Source organism: Rhyacophila brunnea, unplaced genomic scaffold (assembly GCF_057557595.1).
Source record: "Rhyacophila brunnea isolate RB1 unplaced genomic scaffold, BYU_Rbru_1.0 scaffold_8, whole genome shotgun sequence".
NCBI classification, from domain to species: Eukaryota; Metazoa; Arthropoda; class Insecta; order Trichoptera; family Rhyacophilidae; genus Rhyacophila; species Rhyacophila brunnea.
In genome coordinates this window covers 16,661,712-16,685,918 of record NW_028233350.1, presented here as the reverse complement: position 1 = coordinate 16,685,918, position 24,207 = coordinate 16,661,712, and the positions used below count along the sequence as shown (strand labels likewise).

Genomic DNA, 24,207 nt, shown 5'->3' with positions numbered 1-24,207 from the left:
ATCACTATGACGTCATGAAAATATAATAATAGTGTGAATTTTATTGTCTATTCTGTTGCACTATAATAATAATATCATCAAGTGGGGAAATTGGCATTTGAATTCAAATTCAAATTTATTTAAGTTTTTGTTCTTTTTTGTTTGAATCCTTTTATGCCAGCCTGGTGTTCACCTTCCTTCGGGCACTATGAACATTATACGATGGCAAACTGATACAGAGTAATGTGTAGTTACTTACTGGTTATATACTAAACTGTTATATTAAACAAGCAGTAAAGGATTTACCCTAGTACTGGAAAGTTTTAAGTGTCAAGATTTTTGTACAACTATTTATATACTAAACAAACATTACTTTTTACATTATGTCGTTCATAGTAGAATACTCTTTATTATATTATTTACTTAAATACAATACGAAGGTAATATTATTATAGTATATTGGAAAGTGGAGATTTGCGAGGGGAGAGAGAATGACACTTGTGGAGTTTCAAATCCCGCCCTTCTATTTAGCATAGAGAAAGAAGTAGAAAATATCATAGTAAAACTTTAATGTACAAAATACTACAGACAGTTATTTTTTTAGACTATTATAAAATTATACTTATATATGTTCTCAAATGTTTAATACATGTAAGCTATAATCATACAATATATCATCAAATACTCTATTTTTGTATATATATTGACACGCGATATTAAAATAATGAAAAGCCCTGCTACAGAGAATAATATACGGCGTAGATTCTATTTCGTATTGCTTCTCAAACTTTTGTTATATGTTTTTCAAAACTGACTTAGTTTTCCAGCAATGTTTCCATTTATTCGTATATTAATAATATTGTCATGTTCCCACCGACGAAGTCACTATTCTGCGGTCTTGAAATTACGTATTTGCATAACTTAAGTACTTATTATTGCGATGCTATCTATCGTGCAGTTGACGTTCGTTAGCGCCGTCATTTTTTAAAATATATATTGTTCACCGAATATCATATTTTCATTCTCCATTAATTTACATAACGTATTAATTTATTTGGATTAATTATCAATATAAAAAATAATCACATTATTTTCATGAGAATTTTCATTACTTATATCAAAAAAGATCTGTATAATCTTGATCTTTTTCAAAAACATGTTCCATCCAAGACGATCTAACGTTGCCGCATTGAAATTATTTTGAACGGGCATCTTCAAATCTTCTATGACGTAATCCAGCTATCTAGACATTGGGTGTCCAGATCTTATTCCACTTTCACCTCGTCCTCATAAATGAAACATGGATTCTCATAATAACTCATCTCATAAATTATAGTATATTCAGAAAACTTTTTTTTTACCATGTTCGATCCTAAGAAATTTATAATATGGACCTCCACAAAGTTGATATTGTATTAACAGATTTTTGTTTCTACGAGATATGGATTTTAGCTACATACCATTCTATCGTTTTTCCAAACACAAAAACAAAAACAGTATGTGTATTTTCCAGACCCGGGATTCGAACTCGGGAACCACGATATTATAAGACGTAGACATGGGCGTTAAAAAAGCAATAGTATTGTAGGGTGAATACCCTACCATCCAGCATGACTTGGCAGGAAACCATTAATTTATAACTACAATGTATCTTGCAACATAATACTGTTAAAATTGCAAAACAAGTGATTTATGTGAGTCAATCAAACTTCAACAGAAAGCTAATTTAGCAAAATAATATAATAATCAATAATATCGCAAATTAAGAAATAATGCTATGTAAGTTTACCATGATATGCATAAAAGTTGTTTGTATGAAAATCAATCTTGCGCAATTATTAAAACTGCATAATTGTTCAAATTAAAATAAATTGTTTATAATTTATGAAACGAATCATGCATTGCACAATAAACTTCAAAAGCATGATTATCAAAAATATTCAAGTAGTTGATAGCAGCATTTTCTATTGTACCGAATCAATATAAAACAATCAGTAGAAGAAAGCAACATCATCATTCAGTTATCAAAGATTCAACCGTAAGGTTATCGTTTGCTTCGCCCGGTTGAACTCGTAATCATCAGAACGCATATCGTGATTTCACTCATCTAAATTATAATCTGTAAACTTATCTGTAATAATTAAATTAATATTTATTTGGAAGAAGATAATAAAACTAGGGCTCGTTTAATGCACGCATCAACCTTCTTATTATTGGAGTCAAACCAACCTACCCTACGGTTCCCTGTTTCATCTCCTAGCCATTATACACTTAATAATAGTAAAAAAAAGTACATCCAATATACAAAAAATATTACATAATAATATCATAAGGCATAATATAAGATATACAGAGAAAGTGAATGCTTAAATAACGAATTAATTCAGTTAATAAAAATAATTGTAAACTACTTGACCTGTTTGACATTATAAAAAAATAGTTAGAAGATAAATCAATATCAATGGCTCGAGCTTATCGGGGTGTGATTATGATTTTCTGGATAAATTACATTACCAATGAGGAGTGTTAAAACGAGCCAATCTCTTGGCTTATAGCCAATAACAATAGCTATAATCCAATTTAACTTATAGCTAATGCAAATGCGGTATATTTCCGCCATAACTTTTTGCAAGAATAATATCTAAATATGATTAATTTCAACAGGGACGTCTTGAATTTTTAATTTGTAGGCTTTGCTATATTTAAATAAATAAATTTGAATTTGACATGTATACTTGACTCAACAACTTCCGTAATTGGCTCAGTGTCAATTGCGTTGATGATCTGCTACAAATGAATAGATTTAAGTATACTTAACCAAAAGAAGAAAACTCTTCATAAACACCATAATGAAACATCACATCCGTTTTGATCCGATAGGGCATCACGAAGGTCGTACCAGTAAAATTGGTTGCAATATAAACATTAATACTATAGAAAAAACCACTACCCATTGAACTATCAATGCTAATGTAAAATATGATAAGATTATGGTAAGCAATTGTAAAGATTTTTTTATTATTAATATAGCGCTTTTTAAAATGTTAAAAGTTGCAGAAAGCTCGCCTATGAGGACCATAGAGCAGAAGCTTTTAAATCTAAGATGTATTTTCCGACATCTCTCTCCCAGATGCCCTAAGGTGTCGTTTTCAATATGCAATAAAATGTTGAGTAAACGAGCTATACTCATGTAACCTGTATAGATATACTTCAACATACAATATACAAGTCTAACCTATAATGTTCCCTATAATATGAGCGTAGGACAATAACAATTTGTTTTTTGTAATAGTATTAAAAATAAAGAATATTAATATGTCAGTATCAGTAATGAAAACTTGATACTAATGTTCTGTTATTTAAGGCTTACATCGACTTCTAAAAATATATTTAAATACAAAATTTATTACGCACTGTATTTCATCAGTACGTAATGTAAATGAAATTACAAATTGAAAAACTATCCGCCATCTTTAAATAGTATGAAAATATTTATTTATAGTCCTAACTAATATTTTGTATGTAAAAAATTTAGCACGATAAAAATGAAAGCTTAATATATTTCCATACAAAAACAATATTATAATGCACTTAATAATATTCACTTTATTCTGACATTTTTAAACATCATTTATTGTGATATACCAATTGGAATGCATAAGTACCGCATATTGATCACAGTATGTATCAGTGGCGAAGGGTGGAGGTAGGCTGTTAAGATACTACATAAATAGTGCATATTATTAATCATTGTCAGTCAAACGTATTTGTTTTCATTGAACTAACACTACAATGTGTAGATAGTGTTTGTTAGTTTTACAAATTTAATTAAAACTTGCCTAATCCAAACCATAGTAGATAATAGTACAAAAAATCGTTTATCTATAAAATATCTAAAACTATACCATTAAACTATACATAATTTTAGATATTTTATAGATAGAAGAAAATTTTTTATTGATTATGGTTTGGTTAGGCATTAATAAATGTTAAAAAACTAACCAACACCATCTGTAATATATTATATTCTTAATTCATCAACGAAAACAAATAAGTATCTGTGAAAAAGTGTGCACTATTTATGTCGGATCGTCCATAGTATACCTATACAATTATTATGGTTTGTTTTAGGAATTTTATAAACTAACCATCACCATCTTTAAATTGTAATGTTAGTTCAATGAAAATAAATATAACTAACAAAGTTTAGTATTCACTATTTATGTCGAATCTTAACAGTCTACCTCCAACCTTCGCCACTGGTATGTATACACAATTTCATTAATTATATTCATTTATTATAATTCTTTAACTTCGTATTTTCTGTACTCTCTGAGATAGAATGGCTAAAATAATATTTTACTGAAGAGAGCTTTAAGTTTAAACTATCCCAAAATCTATCAGTACCTAAGTTATATGGCTAATATATTCAGAATATAAATACAATTAAATAATTTACTGATATAATTACTGAACTGCCCGTCTAGGCAGATTTTTCTTTTCCATCCACGCTTTTCAATATATTAAACTATTCTAAAAAAACCAACAATGCCAAAACAAAACATTTTTACAAACACAAAACACAAAATAAATTCTCATAGCGTACCTATCAATATTTTAAATGTAAATAAGTGAAGGCGATTTGAAAGCTCTCCAGCCTATTAAACGAACTTCTACCCTCCCTTTGCGAACCATTTCCTATGAGAGGAAATTGGCATAGGAGGCTAAACCAGTTTTTTTGTTACCCACTTCATACTAAACATGCATCTGCATATTGCCTCCATGTAATCATATATTCCGTTTGTCGAAAACTCGGAGATTGGATAGTGTCACTATGATGTGTTGACATTACATGGAAAAGTGTACGACATGTGTGGGAATAATAAATTCGTATACGTGAAGGCTTCTCTAAGTTAAGTTTTTTAAAGTTATGTAGGTATAACTGAAATTATTTTACGTACAGCTTCTTATTATTATGTATTCCATGTAAACCTAACAAGTATTTTTCCACTAACTATTATAAGATATGAATATTGAGGTAAAACACGGTTTATGTCTCAAAAAAGAGGTTTACTTAGAAAGTTTCGCGGGAGTATTTATACTTTGCATTTTTACGTATTTAGGAAGTATTTGAGTATTTGTTTCTTCTAAAGTATAATTGATTGCATATACCCGTATTTTACAATATATTATTTATACATTAAAAACCGAATATTTTTCATGCTTCTGCGCCTGGATCACTCACCTAACATAAAAATTTATGTTAACATATAAATTATTGGATTTTTTTTCTATTTTATTTCACTACGCAACTAATTTTATCATAAAGTATTCCAGAATCATGTTGTAATCAGAAAACTGTTTAAAAGTATTAATTTTGCTACTTTTTAGCCGAATAACGGCGCGAGTAGAAAAAAATTAAGGCGCCAAAGTAAAAATTCGAAAAGAGCACAAGTTGAATTTTATCAACCGAACCGGTTAGGTTGAAAAATAAAGAAGTACTGACGAGTTAGGCCATTGCACGTCAACATATCTTATACATAATCTATATTTTCCAAATTTAAAAGCCTGAATGAAACACCCACGGATTTTCTGCGCAGTTCCAATTTCAAAAACATTATTTTGAAGTCAAAATATGATGATACGACAGATGAAAAAAAAAACAAAAATAACGCTGCTATCACTTGCAGTATGCATTGAAAAAACAATAGTTCATATTAATATGTTTATGTTGGTATGGTTCTTAAAAAATATGGGGAACATTTTGAAAAGTATAAATAAGATTTATTGAAAGGTTTTAGAAGACATTCTGGCCATTAGGGTGGTTACATTAATTATTAATTAGGCATGCAAGACATTTTTCTTGGCAGTGGTAAAATAACTGATTGGATTAGGTTATTATGTATTTTCTTATTATATATTATGTTCATATTATTAGGTATTTTCTGCTATGTTACATGAGACACATTTAAAAATTATATAGCAAGCATAAAGTGCATAATAGTTAACAAAAATAAATATTTATCGTACATCCTTGGATAGATTTTCCATCTAGTTTAATATAATTTAACTTCTCAACGAACAAGCGACAAACGGTGCAGAAATATAATATGAGAGTACCCATCAATAATTCAATTCAATTTACAGGGAGACGTTTGCAATCCAAACAACGACAGCATAAAAATACCATTTGACACATCGAAAGTTACGCAATGCGTAATGCTGCTCGCCATAACACCGATAGGGTTGGCGATCATCCCGGAAATGACCGGGATTTCCCGAGAATTGCATTTCCGCCGATGTCAATTCAGTATATCGCGCTGGCAGTGACGTCCATTAAAACTTAAAGGAAAATTGAATCGGGATTCATTAACCAGAAAATAATTGGCTTTTTTCAATTTGTTTTCATTCGAAGTATTCAAAAGTAACGTAGTAACATACCTACATATATGTCATATATAACATTGATGTAAGTACATTGGTTTCAATAAACTGATTAATAGTTTTTGGAAAAATATAAGGACCCAATATTAATCATAAAGATAAGCAAAATATTACTTATTATTAAATATTAGGTACTGTTCGGTTATGAGTAGGGAATCCAATCCCGAGCCAAAATTCTGATCCCGGGATTTCGGGATTACAAATTGACAATCCCGGGATTGGCATTTTTTTCCATTGTTTATATAAAATTTTTATATTTACAAATAACATTGATAAAATCGATCAAAAATAAATCTAGTATAATTCATTCTATTTAAGACATTTATTGTTAATATTGTATACGTTAAATCTTAGAAATACACAAGTTTAATGGAGTAAATAGTATTGTAATATAAATAATAATGTGAATTTAATATGAGATTGCTGTTTCTGATAGTAAAGACATAATGAGTGGATTAGCGAAATTTAAAATAGTAAAGCAAATAATCATGGCGTACTTATGGCCTTTCCGCTTCATAAATCTAATTAGACAGCAAATATGAAATTGCCGTAAAACGTATGCTATCATGGTGGAATTACTTTGTTAAAAGTGCGAAGCATTGTTTTTTTCCAATCTTTCTCATTTTTAATAATTTATGTGAAAAAATAAAATGAATCGGCTACCTACACATGGGTGTAAATCAAACTTCATTCAAACTCAGCTTATTTCTAATGTAGTTATTTTTTATTAAAAGTATTTTTTCTGTTATATTTTCGCTTTTATTTTATTTTCCATACAAATTGATAAAAAAAATCAATCCCGAAATCCCGGGATTATGTTTATCAATCCCGGGATTCATAGGTATCGAAAATAGCCCGGGATTGGAATCCCTAGTTATGAGGAATACAGCGGAAAACACATTTTGAAAATACCCGATATATTGGATTATTTGTTAGTTTGGGTTAGTTTAGGTTAGGTTTGGTTAGGTTAACCTAACAAATAATCCAGCATATCGGCTATTTTAAAAATGTGTTTGCCGCTGTATTTCTCATAAACGAACATTACCAAATATTAAATTGTTTTAAAAATTCTCATGTTTTTGGTAGATTATAATAAAACTGTAGGTAAATAATTAACTGTAGTAATTATAATCGATAAACTAATAATAGTGTTCTCAAACTGCACTACGCGTAGCACTGACGGCACATGAAAAAAATGTAAAGGGTGCGCTGTCAAACATTTTTTTTTTTATAAAATACGAGTGATTTGAAATCATCGTTGCCAACCGTTTTATAATTATACTACGTATATATATATTTAAAATAAGTCAAAAATACTATAATTTTGGTTTTGCGTACTCAGAAATGTCTACTAATTTAATTGTGTATAGTGTCGTTAACATGAGACAAAAATCCGTATACCTAAAAATCACTCATCAAACGTGGGGTAAAATCTATGTCTCTAAAAGGGTCATAGCATATCGTATGTTTGAGAAACGCTTATCCTATAAGTTGCTAAAAACGTACCTATAGGTATATTATATATATTTAAATCAGTTTTTCTTTCAAAACTAACTAAAAAAACATAATATGAATGTTTATTAAAGTTTATTATATAATATCTTCTTCTTCTTTCACCCTGTCACGACCACGATTGGGGCATAGGGCAAGCACGAGTTCGCGCCACTTCCCTCGATCCATCGCCAACTCTTGCGCCTCCCGCCATTGTAGACCTGTGTAGATCGCTTTTGTAGCACCGCTGCAAGGATATGGAGGGCTGGTCACGACGACGGAACCCTTGAGGCTTTGACACAAAGATACAAAGTGTTGCACTCTTTGGCGGCACCCGGAACACATATCCCAGCCATGTAAAACGTCTCTTCGTGATTACCTCAATCACCGAAGGCTGCTGTGTCTGCTCATGAACTCGGGTGTTTGTAACGCGTTTGTACTAATATAATAATATGTATACTGCTATTAAAAAAATATATATATACTAAAGGTCCACTGTAATCGTAAGTGTACAATGTCTCAAGTTACCAACCCTGTGAAGTGTACACAACACATGAATCTGCAAATCTTATCCAGAAATTTATATCTCTCTCAAGTCCTTACGTCACGAAGAATCCAATCATATAAGAGCCGGAGCAGGGGCGTCCTGCGAGCCTTTCAATATTGTTTTAAGAACAGCGAACGCCCATAAATTTTGTTCTACGCCACTGAGCCCGCGGGCTTTCAACCCTTTCCGGCACTTTCACTTTCCGCGATTTCGAAACTTTTTAGGGATGTTGTGCACTTTTAGGAAAATTGCATTGACAAGGGCAAAACTTGTCGAATATTCACTCTTATTGTATTCTAAGTTCACAGTAATTAATTACCCGATGCGGTAAAGAGGGTGGCATCAGATGATAACCTATATTCGTTCATATTTGCTGACAAACGTTTAAAATAATATGTATCCCTAAAAATATATTATTTTGAGATAATTGTTTAACACTCCATTCATGGAATTCGAAAATTCATCAAACAGTTTTACGAAAAACACACCGAATACACTAATTAATATACCAGAGGTAAAAAGCAGAAAAATACGAAGTTTTCAATTTGAGTAATTTTTTTGATAATTTATATTTGAAAATGACTTAATTAAGAAATATGTATCCAAAAATATTTAGAGTCAAACATAAATATTTACTTAGGTATCTACAATTAAAAACATAATAAAATGTTAATTTGTTAATGGATCCCATTTTATTATTCATATTAATTTATGGTCATTTGTATTAGTATTAGTAGACCAGTGCGTATTAGTAGACCAGTGTTTGTGATTGTTTCTCTTCCATTACTAAATACTCTGTTGTCTCACTACACTGCTGTCATTGAAACTCATGGCCCTTTGTTGTGGTAAAAATGAATATATATATGTATTACTATATAATATAATATTATTTAAATTGAAAATAATTTTAATATTGTTATTTTTTATATTTATTTAATTTATATAACTTTCACCGTGTGTCCTGTCCTTCCTCTTTCTTTTCTCAGCGTTTTTCTCATGCCATTCCTATGAGATCAATTCATAAATTATTGCTGATAATGATGATGAACATGTATTCATTATAACAAAAATAGTTTTATTAATAATACTGCCAATTAATTAAATTTTTAAATTGATATGGAACGGGTAAAAATAGTTACAGCAGCGTTGCATATAAATTTTCTTACATTGATTGCTTCAGCCCGTTCTGTTTCATCAAAAATAAAGTCTATATTAAATAACTGAACGCTACACAAATATATTTATGCAAACTTATTAAACACATGTGTAGCTCCTATAATTCAAAATATATCACAAACATATGATTTCTTTCATTAATATAATAATTCACAAGATTCAGGAATATAATAATATGTAGAATTTGTTTAATCTGTATGAATTTTAAAACCGAACTGTTTTCTATTTTTATATCAACACAACAAATATTCATTCACTTTATTAACCTCCTTAAATACACGTATAAGGCATGTTATAAATAGTATTTAGTTTCAAAACCTACTCTAATCCAAAATTGTTCAATTACGCAAAAAGCTCATATCCAAATAACTAATGACATCATTAACAAAAATAATCGTATTTTTACCCAATTATAAAACAATAGAAGGAAATGTCATTTTATGCAGGATACTATACTTGCTTTCAAAACAACTTTAATCCACATGATTCTCTATCAAAATCTACTTAAATGTAAATAGCGGTTTCAATACCAATTAAAATGCATTTTTAAATATATATACTACATTACCTTTAAAGATTGCTCTCACATTAAATCCCCGGGTATGGTATTATTATTTATTTCTTAATTTATTCATTCATTAATTAAGTCAATAGAAGATTTTTTTTCTATTTATCAACAAATCAGTTCGTGGAGTTAGGCAGGTTTTGTTATTAAGATGCTCCTGTAATAGTATATCGAGTGAATCTAAAAATTTAAAAATTAAAACCAAACATATACAAACTAAAAAACATACCAGCGTTCACTTTTAAACTGAATCCCGAAATACCCCACACCCGTATCTTACCCCCGTCTCCCCCAGCCGAAGAGTGATCGGGCAGAGTGCTTCATTGTAATCATCCCTACAAGACAATCCCATTACCGAAGGTTCCAGTCGCTGGCTGGCCATCCCGCTCGGTACTCGTGCTTTCTCTTTCACCTGTCACTCTTCTCGAATGGAAAAAGCTGGAGTTTCTATACAATAATAACAATATGTCCGAGAGTTGTGCGGTAATGCACTGTTTCCATTATGAAATATCCTTACAGTATGACGTTTAGGGGATGCATTTGAAACCCATAATTAGATTTAATACATATTTTTATAATCGTTTAGGTATAGCTACTGGTGTATAAACTTTTATTAACTTATTAATTTTATTAAACGGTTTATTCATTAAAGATAACTGTTGCTTACTCCATGTGATGTAAAATAAAATTAATGATCAATTCTTACTATACACCAGTAATAGTACATTCACCATAATTTTTAATAATACTGTGTGAAATAAATGGAAAAATATTTACATTAGTTTTTCGTGTGATGGATTAGTCCCCGCGGTCAATTTTCCGTGAATTGTTTGGGTGTATTAAGGTTTGTTTCTACAGGCTTAGTTCTAATCATTTATTAGTACATGCAGAATACTAATTAAATAAACCCCGCCATAAAACCACTTGCACTCGCAACTTGTTGCCACGTGTAAACTCTTATCCAACTATTTTTAGTGACAAATAAGAATACAAACATGATATTATGGTGCTATAATGCTACCATACACTTTTACTTGTCGACTCGTCTAAACTCTACCGTCCGACAAGAAGATCTAGGCGATACACGGAAGTCGCTGTAGTCACAGTGCGACAAACTAAATAGTAGGGGCTTGTTAGTTCACAGTTTCAACACGTGGACAATTGGTCGATAACCGGAACTCGTGCGGTTAAAAACAGGAGTGGTTTATTAGTTCACAGTTTTAACACGTAGACATGAAGATCTTATTCAATAATCCTTGGCGTTTTAAGTGGATATTGTGACTAGCGGGTACTAAGGATTAGTATTAAGCCCGTGTAAACAAGTCTTTATGTATAGATTCATTGAGCGGTGATGATTACCATTAAATTAATTCGTTCATAATTTCATATTTTGAATGTAAACAAACTACATGGTATTGAAAGTGGTGTTTAAAATAGATGAGATTTAAAGCACACTCGAGCTGTCAAGTCAACTGTCAATCTTCCATAAACACACGAAAAGCGCCTTAAATTCCTTAAATCGTGGGGAGTCGGAGGCGATCGGGGCCAGTCGGGTAAGTTCCGATCGAAAAATTCCCTATCCTCCTGCGACGGGGCTGCCTTCAATTTTCCCGCGTCACGGAAAACGTATTAAGAAGTTTTGACACTGAGTGGGGAATGGGGGTGCATCGGAGGGGGTCGGGGGACACGTCTAATAGACAGACTCAGATATTAATATTGCGTATTTCTTCACGATCAGCTTAATCGTAAACGAAAAACCTGTGGCTGTCCATAATTATTTTATTAACAATATTACTTAATCTATGCAATATACCGCAAATCCCGCTTCGCTATATTATAAAACAATTGCCATACATTACTATATATTTCAGTGAGGTTATTCCAACATATCAATGTGATAAATATATCACATACATCACTTTATGTATTCAGGCAGTTGATTATTACAATAAGTTAACCGTCTGAACTGTCAAAAAGTGCTATCTTTCAACAGCCTCTCAATTGGCTGTGTTAACTTTTAGAGCGAGTACGTCAATTACATATTGAGAATTGAGATGCAAGATGCAAGATGCGACTGTTTTGTAAGTAAATTGGTCACGGCCGCTGCCTTAATTTATAGATTCCCCCGTTCTGTCAAAATATCGAGTGACCAGTGTTAACATAATATTTCTTTTACCACATGCTGCGATGACATGACTAATACAATTGTAGGTTATGTTATATTTGATGTTTCAATTAAAAATTCGAGCATTTTGAGGTTCGGGTCGAAAAAACATAAATACGCCGGTACGAACATACCTGACTTTGACCTAATAGAGAAGTATTTCAGACGCATGTCTACCAACTTAAATTTTCGTTGTATTACGAATTTTTCAATTATTGTGGATAACCGCTGATAACAGCCTTGTGTATGGAATGGCTTCCGTGTTAATTCGGACCAACGAAAATAACATTAACGTGCGGAAGTGTCAACTGTTAAGAATAGCTGCTGGTGTTTATGATGGCTCCGTGGTCTGGTTGCACTATAACTCGCGCGGTATGGTTTGTTGGGTTACCCGGTGCGCGGCACTTGAAGGTACACCACTGTTGATGGATGATATGAGGTTGACGAATCATGATGATAAGTTTAGGATGAATGATATAGACGCGACGTTCACTCAATCCGTAACAGATTTAGTGCAACGAAGGTCAAACAGATACGTTTTTTATGAATAACTCTGTAGTCAACATGGCCTCTATCGTATCGTACTTATCAAATATATCGCGATAGCTTTACAAGCTTAGGCGTGTCGATTGTCTTGGAGTAACTAAACCAAACTTTCATTACGGTCGATCATGACCCGCAACTGGTGGTCTTGTGACAATATTTGGGAATTTGAGGTTGGTGGAAAGAAGTAACGAATGCGAATATAAATGGCCCAACTAACTACTATCTGGACGGTGTTATGCCGTAACCAGTTAAGCGACACTTTTGTGTTTTTGCGTTTTTCGGTTTAACGACAATATGAATATGTTTTATACGTTTCTCAAAAAAGATCGTGGTCAAATTCGGTTTGTGTTGCCATCTTTTAAAAAATGTGTCAATTAATTAATGGACAAATCCGTTTTGCAGTAAATAGTTATCCACCAAACAACATGGCCGCTATTATCAAACTGTGATGTCACGCGTTGTCGTTTTTTGCAGTTTTTAACAATATCTGCCTAGTTATCATCGCCCCACTTACTTAAATTCATTATAGTTATTGTTTTTTAAGTTACAGTGGAAATACAAGGCTAAGGTAAGCTGAATTGAATAATAAAAAAAAGTTTTTAGGATGTGTCACTTTCAGCCTTCACTTAACTGATTATTGCAAAAATTATGTTCACACTTTTATGGTGCATAATCAGTTGCTTAACGCTAGGACCTAGGTCCTAGGATACCGTCATAATAGTATGGGAATAGTTATAGTCTTGTAAATGTTTTATACTATGATATTCTAAAAAAATCTTTAAATTTAGAAATGTATTTTCAAAAAAAAATCTGATGTAGTAGTAGGTATATCTAAAGCGCGGCTAGACGCTTATGCTTTACCACAAGCTTACCTGCGCAAACCGGTTTGTATCAAGAAGCCCGTGTGTATGGACGTTTTTTTGCACAAACTATACCGCGTAGGCAAGTCGCTGCCGTCTAGCCGGCGCATTAATTTTAATACTATCTCGTAACTAAAGATTTTCTAATTTATACTCTCAAGGATGCCCATAGGTAAAATAAAATATAAAAATATGTATTAATATAGTATTTCCATATGTTCCGTTACATTAAGTTAATTTTCTACATTTCGCGACATTGACGGTCGCAAGAAGTAGGCACCATTACTCTAATCCACCAGCAAACTTATTAAAATGTCAGTGACGTAAAAAAGTATCTCAAAGTAATCCCTACCCTTTTTATATAAAATGCAAGCGTCGCGACGACGTCCGCATAAAGCGACGCCACCGTGCATCCGACCCGCGAAACTTTTTTAATATTGTAAATCAAATTTTAATTTAACGGCCGGTCATTACGGCTGGGCCGTGTTGACAGCACACATCGGGCGGGGGTTTTATATCAATTTCGTAATTTTTAATTAAAAAAGTCGCGCGCCCCCCTCCCCGCTCACTGCCACTGGACTTTTTTAATAATGAAAGTGTCCAGGAGATGAAAGAAGGGGGGCAGTGGCGTGGTGTGAGACGGGGGGTGGCTACTTTCATCAACGGAAGTCGATAGTGAGGGAGAGGAGTGGGAAAAGAACTACTATCACACGCCTCTCAAAGTTTTATTCCTTTATCTTATTACTATTCTTTCGTCTGTATTTATGAATGGTTATTTATTTGAATGTCTGACTCATTTCTGTATTAGGTCAAAATCAAATTTCGCTTGCATTTTGACGATGCTGATTTACAGTAACGAGTTATATCATCTTACGAAGACTCAAAAATACTATATACAGGGCTTTGAAAATAAATGCTTGCGACGATAAAAAGGGAAATGGCAAAATAAATAAATCTTACAAGGTTTCATCATCATTATTGTTTTATCTATAAAATGACCAAGGCATCAACAGATTTAATGATAATCGTACGAGTATTTCTATCATGGCCCCCACATCCGGAAGCGGGGCCCAGGCTAGGATCTTTGGCGGGCCCCCCTATCTATCGCTAAGGGTAAAGTCGGTATGGCGCTTTACAGTAGTGTTTTCTAAATGGTGTATTCAGTAAAATTAGTGTGTATTTTTAATACATCCATTTGAATTATGGAGTTGCTGAGTATCGACACACAATGAAAAATTGTATCACACAACCATATATTTAAATATAATAACACTACTGAAGTAAAATAGCGCCACAGGCAACTTTTTTCACTATTAAAGCAAATTTGTGATGTGTGTTTATCTCACATATCTGGTCGATTCGCCACGCCGGGCCCCTAGGCCAGAGCCCTGTCAGCCCCCCCTTGTGGGGGCCATGATTTTTAAACATTCTCACAGCCTACAAGTCATACTACTATATTGATCTCACCCCTTACTTTTATATCTCTTTTTTACAATTGAGTATGTCTCCCTTTGTCGCATATACTTTTATATCTATCTCATTTGTTCGTAATAGAATGCAACGCTCTGTTTGCAGTGTGACTTTATAATTTATTAAAGACGAATTAAATCGGACGGATATCTATTTACTGGATAATGCTTTTGATTTTGAAAATAATAAAACTTCAATTCAATTTAATATTAATGAATCTAGATTATACATATTATCCGAAATATTTACAGTTTAACCGGCTGGGTAACATAAGGTTACAATACAGTAACGGAAGTGTTGAACGTTTCCATTCTACTATTTGTATAAAAAGAGAAATATAAATACAGACCCCCTAATATTAATCCCCCCCGTATCAATAGGTAGCCAACAGCCACTATAAGCCAGGCCGCAGCACGAAACTGTGAATTTCAAGCGTAGTAGCGTATTGCTTATACATTACTTTGAATGCATTTTTACTTGACCATAAATACAGTTTGGTTGGTATGACGCTAATTGCTAATCGTAATATAACACGTGTTGTTAAACCGTAGCGTGCAGCGATATAGCGGATTTGCATCCTTCACACTTCATATTTGATAGTGGTATAACCTTATAATATACGTATACCAATTCAATATGTGTTGCGGATCACTGTTTGGATATCCACAATGTTGCTCAGTGTGGCAGAGTCCTTATATTTGTATTATAAAAAAAACAATACGAATAATACCTACTACTAATTATTCATCTGCGCCTAATCTTTTAAAACTTCCTAATAATATTATTGATTATAATATTATTTACATGGGTGAATAAAACATATTTATCAGGGTGTTGCAAGGGTATTTTTTATGCTCAAAGCTGGCCATTGCCCCCCCACTCTCTCCTTGTGCAGGCTAATGAAAAACTACTGCGAAACTTTTAGAAGCGTTCCGGACTTTTAATTTCCTGCCTGCACCCGCCGGAAGCCGATTTCCATTCACCCTTGCACGCCACTGTCCCTCAAACATTTGCCAATTATTATTTCTTATAAAATTATTTATAATTTTATTTGTATGCATTTTTATCCTATTTATCCGGGAAACATTCAGAAAAATAACTATTCAAGAAAAAATATTATTGACCATTTTGTGAAACAAATAAATTATAATAGTTTAAAATTTAAATTAAGACGTACAAGAAAATCATATGTATGAAAATGAAGCCTTAACATAATATTATGAAAGTGAAAAGTTACAAAGATGAATGAATAATTAAATTATTTTAAAATCATTTCGCATTGTAAGTCTATTTTCCTGCGCTGCACTGAGATATAGATATTTAGGAATATCAAGTATTTATTATAAGCAAAAAAGTGTTAATACGACATAAAAACTAGCATACAAACGATACCGTATCACACCCGGTCTTAGTCGCGTATATCACGAATCTCAAATAGGTGACGTGAGGAGTCTGTAAATGATTAGGCCTGTGAATAAGTCAGTTGCAGTCATTCGGGATTGAGGTCGCTATGCACTCAAATTTCCTTTGATCCAGTTTGATTTTTAAATAATAAGACCACCAGTCTCTCCAGGTTGTCTGGTCCGCGCTGAACAATATGTCCAAAAAACTGCGGAATGCGTCTCAGACATCTTGTAGAGAGCCGTTTCTTGGCGTTCGTTTAAGATTTTTTTTCGACCATGTCCGATCCTGATAAGATTATACGGGATCATAGAGGTTTGTATCTATTAACAGATTTTTGTGTTTACGATAAATGGATGTCAGCCATTTGCTCAACTTATTAGATCCATAATCTGACTCATACACAAATTGCAAAACAATATGTGTACTTGTCAGACCCAGGATTCGTACCTGGGACACACGACGCTATAGGCCAATGTTTAATCCGCGCGGCCATCGTGCCAACTATGTATAATTATTTTACCTCGCGAAGGTGCGTCTTCACCCCACCAACCACATGCGCATACCAATTAAAGATTATTTCTCATTTGAAATATGTTTTGCTAATAAATACAATAAATAAATACAAAAGTCCAACCCTGCTCTTAAATTTTTAATTATCACAACAGCACATTAAAATAGGTTTTTTTCTCTTCAGCAATATAATTAATTACCATTATTCATTACTTATATAGAAGAATCGACCAATTTGAAAGCGCCATTAATAAAAATGCTTTAAACTCATCGGTTATTTTTAACATTCAGGGCTGTCAATTTAAAATTTAATGGCTTTAAAAACTTCGGCCATTAATACTTTGCTTTTAATTTTCATTGAGTCCGTTAAAAGCATTTTTAATTATTTTACTCCATAAATTGCTTAATTTGTTCCGAATAACTGTACATAGCACAATTTTTATGCGAATCGGATAATTAACGGCACTGTTTTTTATTTGTTTTTAAAAAATGCGCTATTTATAATATCAAAATTTTTGGAATAATATAAATTTATTATAATATTCGTAAACCTTGTTTATATTGAAAAAAATATTAAATTATTTGTGTATTTTAAGAAAAATCACTGCTAACAACCACTATTGATAGACAAAAATATGATAACACGTATCTAACTAAAAATAAAAAATACTCAATACCTCAGTGTCGAATTTATCTTCCTCCATCACGTACCTATGGAAATTACTATCATATACGACAAATCCTTCCTAAAGCCTCAATTACGATTACATTGAGCTTCTTTACGAGCTGTTTATTGGCGAATTTAAAAGCGGGCGATTCAGCTACTGCGATTTGATGATTACGCACAAAACTTTCCATTCCCTGAGAAGCCACAAGCCAGCGACTATTTTGACGGAACGTAGTTCGTTTTTTTACCGGGAGGTTGGTACTGCGCTCTACTGCGCAGACGCAGTAGGCCCACACGCCGGCGTGTAGCGTGTCAAGTTGACCGGCTTTCAACTTTTTTCGGTAGAGTGTTTACAACCTGCTTATTAGCTTATTCGATGATTACACTGGGCGACTTTACAGGCAGATTTTAAATTCGCCAATAAATAGCTCGTAAAGAAGCTCAATGTAATTGAGGCTTTAGATAGATACTTTCCGACTTGACTGGACGATATGCATTTTTTATTACATGTTTCTACTAAATTGCATAAAGGATATTGCTATTAATAGTAATAGAATAATCAGTTGTGTGTTCTCCTAGGGTGCAGCACTGACTGAAACTGGTAATACTAATTAAAATGCGTCCAACTAAATCATTTTTACGCTATCTATATATCACACTTACGTGACGGTGAGTTTATGTAAGCAGTCTCGTTAAATATTAAAATAAGGCCTTTACTAATTCCTTGTAACTTTTTTTTAAGTTAACCTAATATCTTACAGTTTTAATCATGTTTTATATTTATATTATTTTGATACCATGTTGATATTGTAATTTGTAATATCAATTCATGTCAATAAATCGTGGGGTAGCTGCCAAAAGTCGGTATGTCAACAATTTATGTATTTAGAGTTAACAATGGATTATGTGTCTATATATAAATATGTATGCTAGAAAAAAAATCACGCTCATTCCAGCGGTCGAAAAAGAAAAAATTTACTAACCGGAGCGCTTAAAATTCTCCAAAAATATCACTCTCAGATGGACAAACTATTTTTTCCACGAGACTACGCGATAATGTTGTGGATTTCATGAACCGAAACGGCGCTCCGGTGCTTTCCGTTCCATTTCAAGCTCTGGGTCATTCGATATATGAAAAATGCACATAAAGCACAAATTTTTCGCTTGATTTCAAAATCAGCCAAGTCCATAATGGATGAATATGATACAATAATACAGCTTTTCTCAAGTACACAGTCACGAGGGTGAAAGTTTATATTATTTCAATTATAGAATACTTAAAATTAATAAGTTCCAAATTTAGATAATGCAGAAATGTTAGAAAGCAGTAGTTCTTCATAAATTCACAAAAAAGTCAAAAATACCTAAAGGTGGACTTGGCTGATTTTTAAATCTAGCGACACAAATAAGTAATTATGTGCCTGATTTTAGACGGTATGTCAAATTTCAAATTACAATTGCTCCATAACATAAATATTTCGAGACTTTTGACCAATATTTGACAGTTACCACACGAAATAAATTTCAATTGTAATAGTAGTTGATGTATTCGTTGAAAATAACACATATCGGGAAATAGTTGCAAATTCGGTAAAATCATTTGGTTGATAATAAAATAATGTATAAACAACCATAGAGTGAATATTTCTGCTTGGGGCGGTCAAGATCCACCCCACGGCTATTATAGTGCTAGATAAGAGGGGGAAAAACAAAATACATTGTATTCTATTAAATTTGATATATTTTATACGATTCTATTCGATTGTTTGCATTTATAAATGTTTTACATTTATGTGTATCTTTAGTATGACAGCCGGATTTTACAACGTTTTTATTATCTCGTATTCTTATTTGTCCGGTGGTTGTTTATCCTGTACAAATCTTGCAATCGATTTTTAACTAACTTCCCGACTAGCTAGACATTTGGAACTTTTAGAATATATCAGAACACGATGCCAATGCATTCTTTTAATACTTTTAGCCATATTTAAGTAGAATTGAATTCATTTTCAGTTAATTCTGTTTTGTATGGAAAGTTATTTCAGAAAAATCTATAAAAAGTAAAAGACTAATATTGATTGCTAAGGAGGTGGTCCTAGCAACTAAATTATTAATATATACGTGCGTTACTATGGAAATCAAAATGACATTTCAGTATTCTATATTTGTTTGTTTTTTATTTACTTCATATCAAGTACAAGTTTGAGCATATTGAGCATAATAATTCAACAGAAAATTTAAAAACGTTGTATATAATATAAAAAGTTCTTTTTATCTTATAATTAGGTATTTGTGATTATCTTAGAATACAATTTAAAGCAGGTAACTAATTTGGAAAAATATCTAAAAGAAAAATAAAAATTGAGTTATTGTTTAATAAGTCGAGTTTCATCAAAATGCAATTAGATATGAACACGTCTGATCGCTTTAAGTAAACTGTTATAAGCGATAGAGATAAAATCCACGTTGATAGCTTTACTATAATATTATGATTTCTGGCGGGAAAAGAGCCGCCTGATAAATGTTTCCTCATTCACGTTTCACGAATCTCACTATATTTGTAAAATTTAATATGCGCGTTAGTAGAAATGTCGCCGCGTTATATTGGAGCTGTTTCGTGCTGTCAGCTAGTTTGAATTATTGGTTTCAAAATGTGATCCGCCACTCTCACATCTAGACCCAGAGTCGGGAGAAGGGGGCAACCCTGTATATTAAGGGACCGCTAGCAGAGACACAATAATTCGTCACCAAAGTGTACTATTTAGACCGCTTTACATATTTATAATAATTAATGAAGCATTTTTTTACGAATTTTATAATATACTTTTAGCGTCTGTCATTTTTATGCATATAAAGTAATTTTATTAAATAAACTTCAAATAATTACAAGATAAAAAGAACTTTTTATATACAACGTTTTTAAATTTTCTGTTGCACCATATAAACCTGACTTGACTAGCTTAAACGATCAAAAAGATTTGTACTTGGCACGTCATATTGATTTCCATAGTAACGCACGTATATATTAATAATTTAGTTGCTAGGACCCCAGAGCCCTTGCAAACAATAATGGTGTCGAAATAACTTTTCATACAAAACAGAATTAACTGAAAATGAATTCAATTCTACTTAAAGATGCCTAAAAGTATTAAAAAAATGCATTGGCATCGTGTTCTGATATATTCTAAAAGTTTTAAATATCTAGCTAGTCGGGAAGTTAGTTAAAAATCGATTGCAAGATTTGTACCGGACAAACAACCACCGGACAAGAATACGAGCGAAGAAAAACGTTGTAATAAAATACGATTCTAAATCAATTATTTACAACCACTGACTTACTTACTAATATAATTTTATAAGAAGGCAGTATACAATTGGACCTACTTGATTTTTCCTCCACCACCCGCCACGTGTCCATACCCGTTATGCAGGCGTATAAGGTGTCTTAACGAACGTTAGGCGCTCTTAAATTTTGTGCCGAAACTGTCCCAGGAGCAACTTCCCTAGACCTTGGTTGGCGTGCACTAGAGTGTGCGTGATTCCTACTTGTTAGTGGCGATATCGTAACCAATGAGGTTTATCCGAGGTGCGATTATTGCTAGTTGAAAACTTTTACCTTTTTTTTGTGATATAATGTTGGACCTACTTACCGCTTTGGCAGTGTTTTTTTAAATCATTTTGATCTGACGACTACATGTGCCGCAAGTGTTTTAAATGTAATCATATTGATACATATTATATATTTTTTTTTCGACCATGTCCGAACCTAGTAAGATCATATATGCCTCCACAGAGTAGAGGTTTGTATTAACAGATTTTGTTTTTACGATAAATTGATGTCAACCACGACTCATCCTATTAGGTCCATACCCTGACTCACACACAAATTGAAAAACAATATGTGTACTTGCCAGACCCAGGATTCGAACCTGGAACCCACGGCGTTATAGTCCAACGCTTAAGCCGCGCGGCCACTGTGGGTGTATATATATATTTATATAATATTATAAAATCATCAAAAAGCTGAACGAGTATTCTTAAAAATAGTTACGTCCTTTTTTTAACTCAGCTACTTATACTAGCTACCAGCAAACAGCTACCTATACTAATATTTATGTTTTTATTCTGCTTTTCGTTTATTATTATAAATGTATATATTTTATTTCATGTATAAGCTATTGTAATTAGTAGTTTATAAACAAAATATATGTTCATAAATAAAACATATCATAAACCGGAAATTGAACAGAGAAGCTTCTTTACAATATTGTGATATTTTACCAAAATATGTAAAATGTTTAATATAGATATATTATCCCAAAATAGGTACCTAAACATATTGTCATTCTGGTTGCAAACTTTCTAGGGACAAATATATCTTGAAATTCGCGCAGGGCAGTATTAGAGAGTTGGGCTTCTTGGCAGCCTTCAAATATTCGCCGGTGCTTGATTTATGGACGGGCAATAATGTGTGATATTGAAGAGATCGCGGTCTTCGATTACAGGGGCGGACCTAGTGTATATTATTAATGCGTTTCCAATCAAACATCCAACGCTGTGTATTTAGTTATCTTTATCGATACCAGTTAAATTAATGAAATAGTGTACCAGCAGGTAAATAAGATCATTATACAATCACATTAAAAGTAGATAGTGAAGTAAACAATCGATGATGTCTCTAAATTATGTAGTGATTGTTATATGGTGTTTTTTTTATTTAAAAAAAACGATTTAAATTAGCTTTATAATATTTCCACGTATGGCGTGAATATGTTGATAAGTCTAAAAACATCAATTCTCAGGGCAGCTATTTGTAAGGTTGGTTTTCTGTGGTAAATCAGGAATATGTTAAATTTAAGTTTGAGAATTAAATTTACGAACATTTTACTAAAATTTTAAAATACCCAAAAACACGTACAAATAGCTGCCTGAGAATTGACTTTTTAGACTTATCAACATATTCACTACATACACTGATTTATTCATTCGTATTTAGAGTATTATTTAAATGGTTGCAAATGGTATGATTATATGAGGCGTCTAATTACAAAAAGCGACAAGTCCACAATAATTCAATATTTTCGGGAAACAACGTTTTTATGTTTCAAGCTTCAATTATTTGTTTTAATGTGAGATTATTTTTTCCGTTGTATTCTATGTCAAAATTAGAACCAAATGGCAATTTGTTTCAGCCGATAAACTCTTAAATGTAATAAATATAGGCAAAATAAAATTGGACGCAGCGCTATTTGTAGCTCACTTTTTAATTTACTCCGCATAAGGCACATACTTCCGTGGCACTATCATGAGTTTACCAGATGCTACAGCATGAGAGACGCCCTTTTCAATATTGAACCTTCCCTCATTGGTTGACTTAAACACGCGCGAAATCAACCAAGCTTTAAATAATATGAAACACGGACTTCGATACTTAATTTTTTTTTTTCGTAGGGTTATGTCGCGTTTTGAAATTTATAGATCAATACATATTGTGTAAAATTATACAAAGAATAACTGCGTATTTTTTTCTCGATTTTGACCAAATGTGGACTTATCGCTTTTTGGAATTAGACGCCTCATATAATAGATACTATACGAGAACTGATATGTTTTTCTTCGTGAATAATTATTAAATTATTCTCGTGAGGGGGAAAGGGGATTTTGAAAGACGTCTATATATGATGGCTTGGAATGCTGAAAGAGAGAGACTTTATTTACAAAGAAAATACTACTTTATCAATGGGTAGTGACATATTGTAAGTATAGTAACCGACCAGTACAATAGGTTTGGTTGGGTAGGTTTTTATTTTCTGTGGTTTTCAAATTCCTATTGCATAGGTACCAAAAATATTATTATGTACATTTTCATAATCTAAAAAAAATATATACACATTTTTATAGTTAAATATTTGTTGGCAATGTTCCTCTCTAAGCCAAGCAAAGGAAACTGGTTCTGGACATTATTAAAATTATGTTAACCGTTGTGCTTTAATTTTATTATTATTATTATTATGTCTTAGTCCATCAGACTTTTCAGTGTTTTTAGGTTCATACATTTAAGATTCTTTATATCTACAACCTAAGTCATTTATCTCCTAATAATGTAGTATAGAATTAAGGCTATTTATTCAAAGTGGGCAATAATAGTTGGGTTAACTTTATTGCCATTCTAACCACAAATTCAGTCGTAATCCGGATAACTACAAAATTCTTATCTATTTTCTGTTCCAGCGTTCGGTTTCCTTGCACATATTGCCTATATCTTACAATTTATATGTAATATATATGACGCGGAGTCATAACTTTGGATGGATCAAAATGAGGGCATCATTTGTTTCCAACCAATGGTTTAATAACTTTAGTATTCCACAGCACGCTTCAGCC

General features: G+C 32.3%; 1 protein-coding gene and 1 non-coding gene across 3 annotated transcripts in view; both read left to right on the top strand.

Moving 5' to 3' along the window:
* The window catches only part of LOC147063977 (LIM domain only protein 3-like), a 250,523-nt gene that overhangs the window by 184,641 nt on the left and 41,675 nt on the right, over positions 1-24,207 (top strand). The window lies entirely within an intron of this gene.
* On the top strand, positions 21,364-21,497 carry LOC147063978 (U4 spliceosomal RNA). The gene has a single exon (XR_015072027.1). It is a non-coding gene; the product is annotated as a U4 spliceosomal RNA (small nuclear RNA).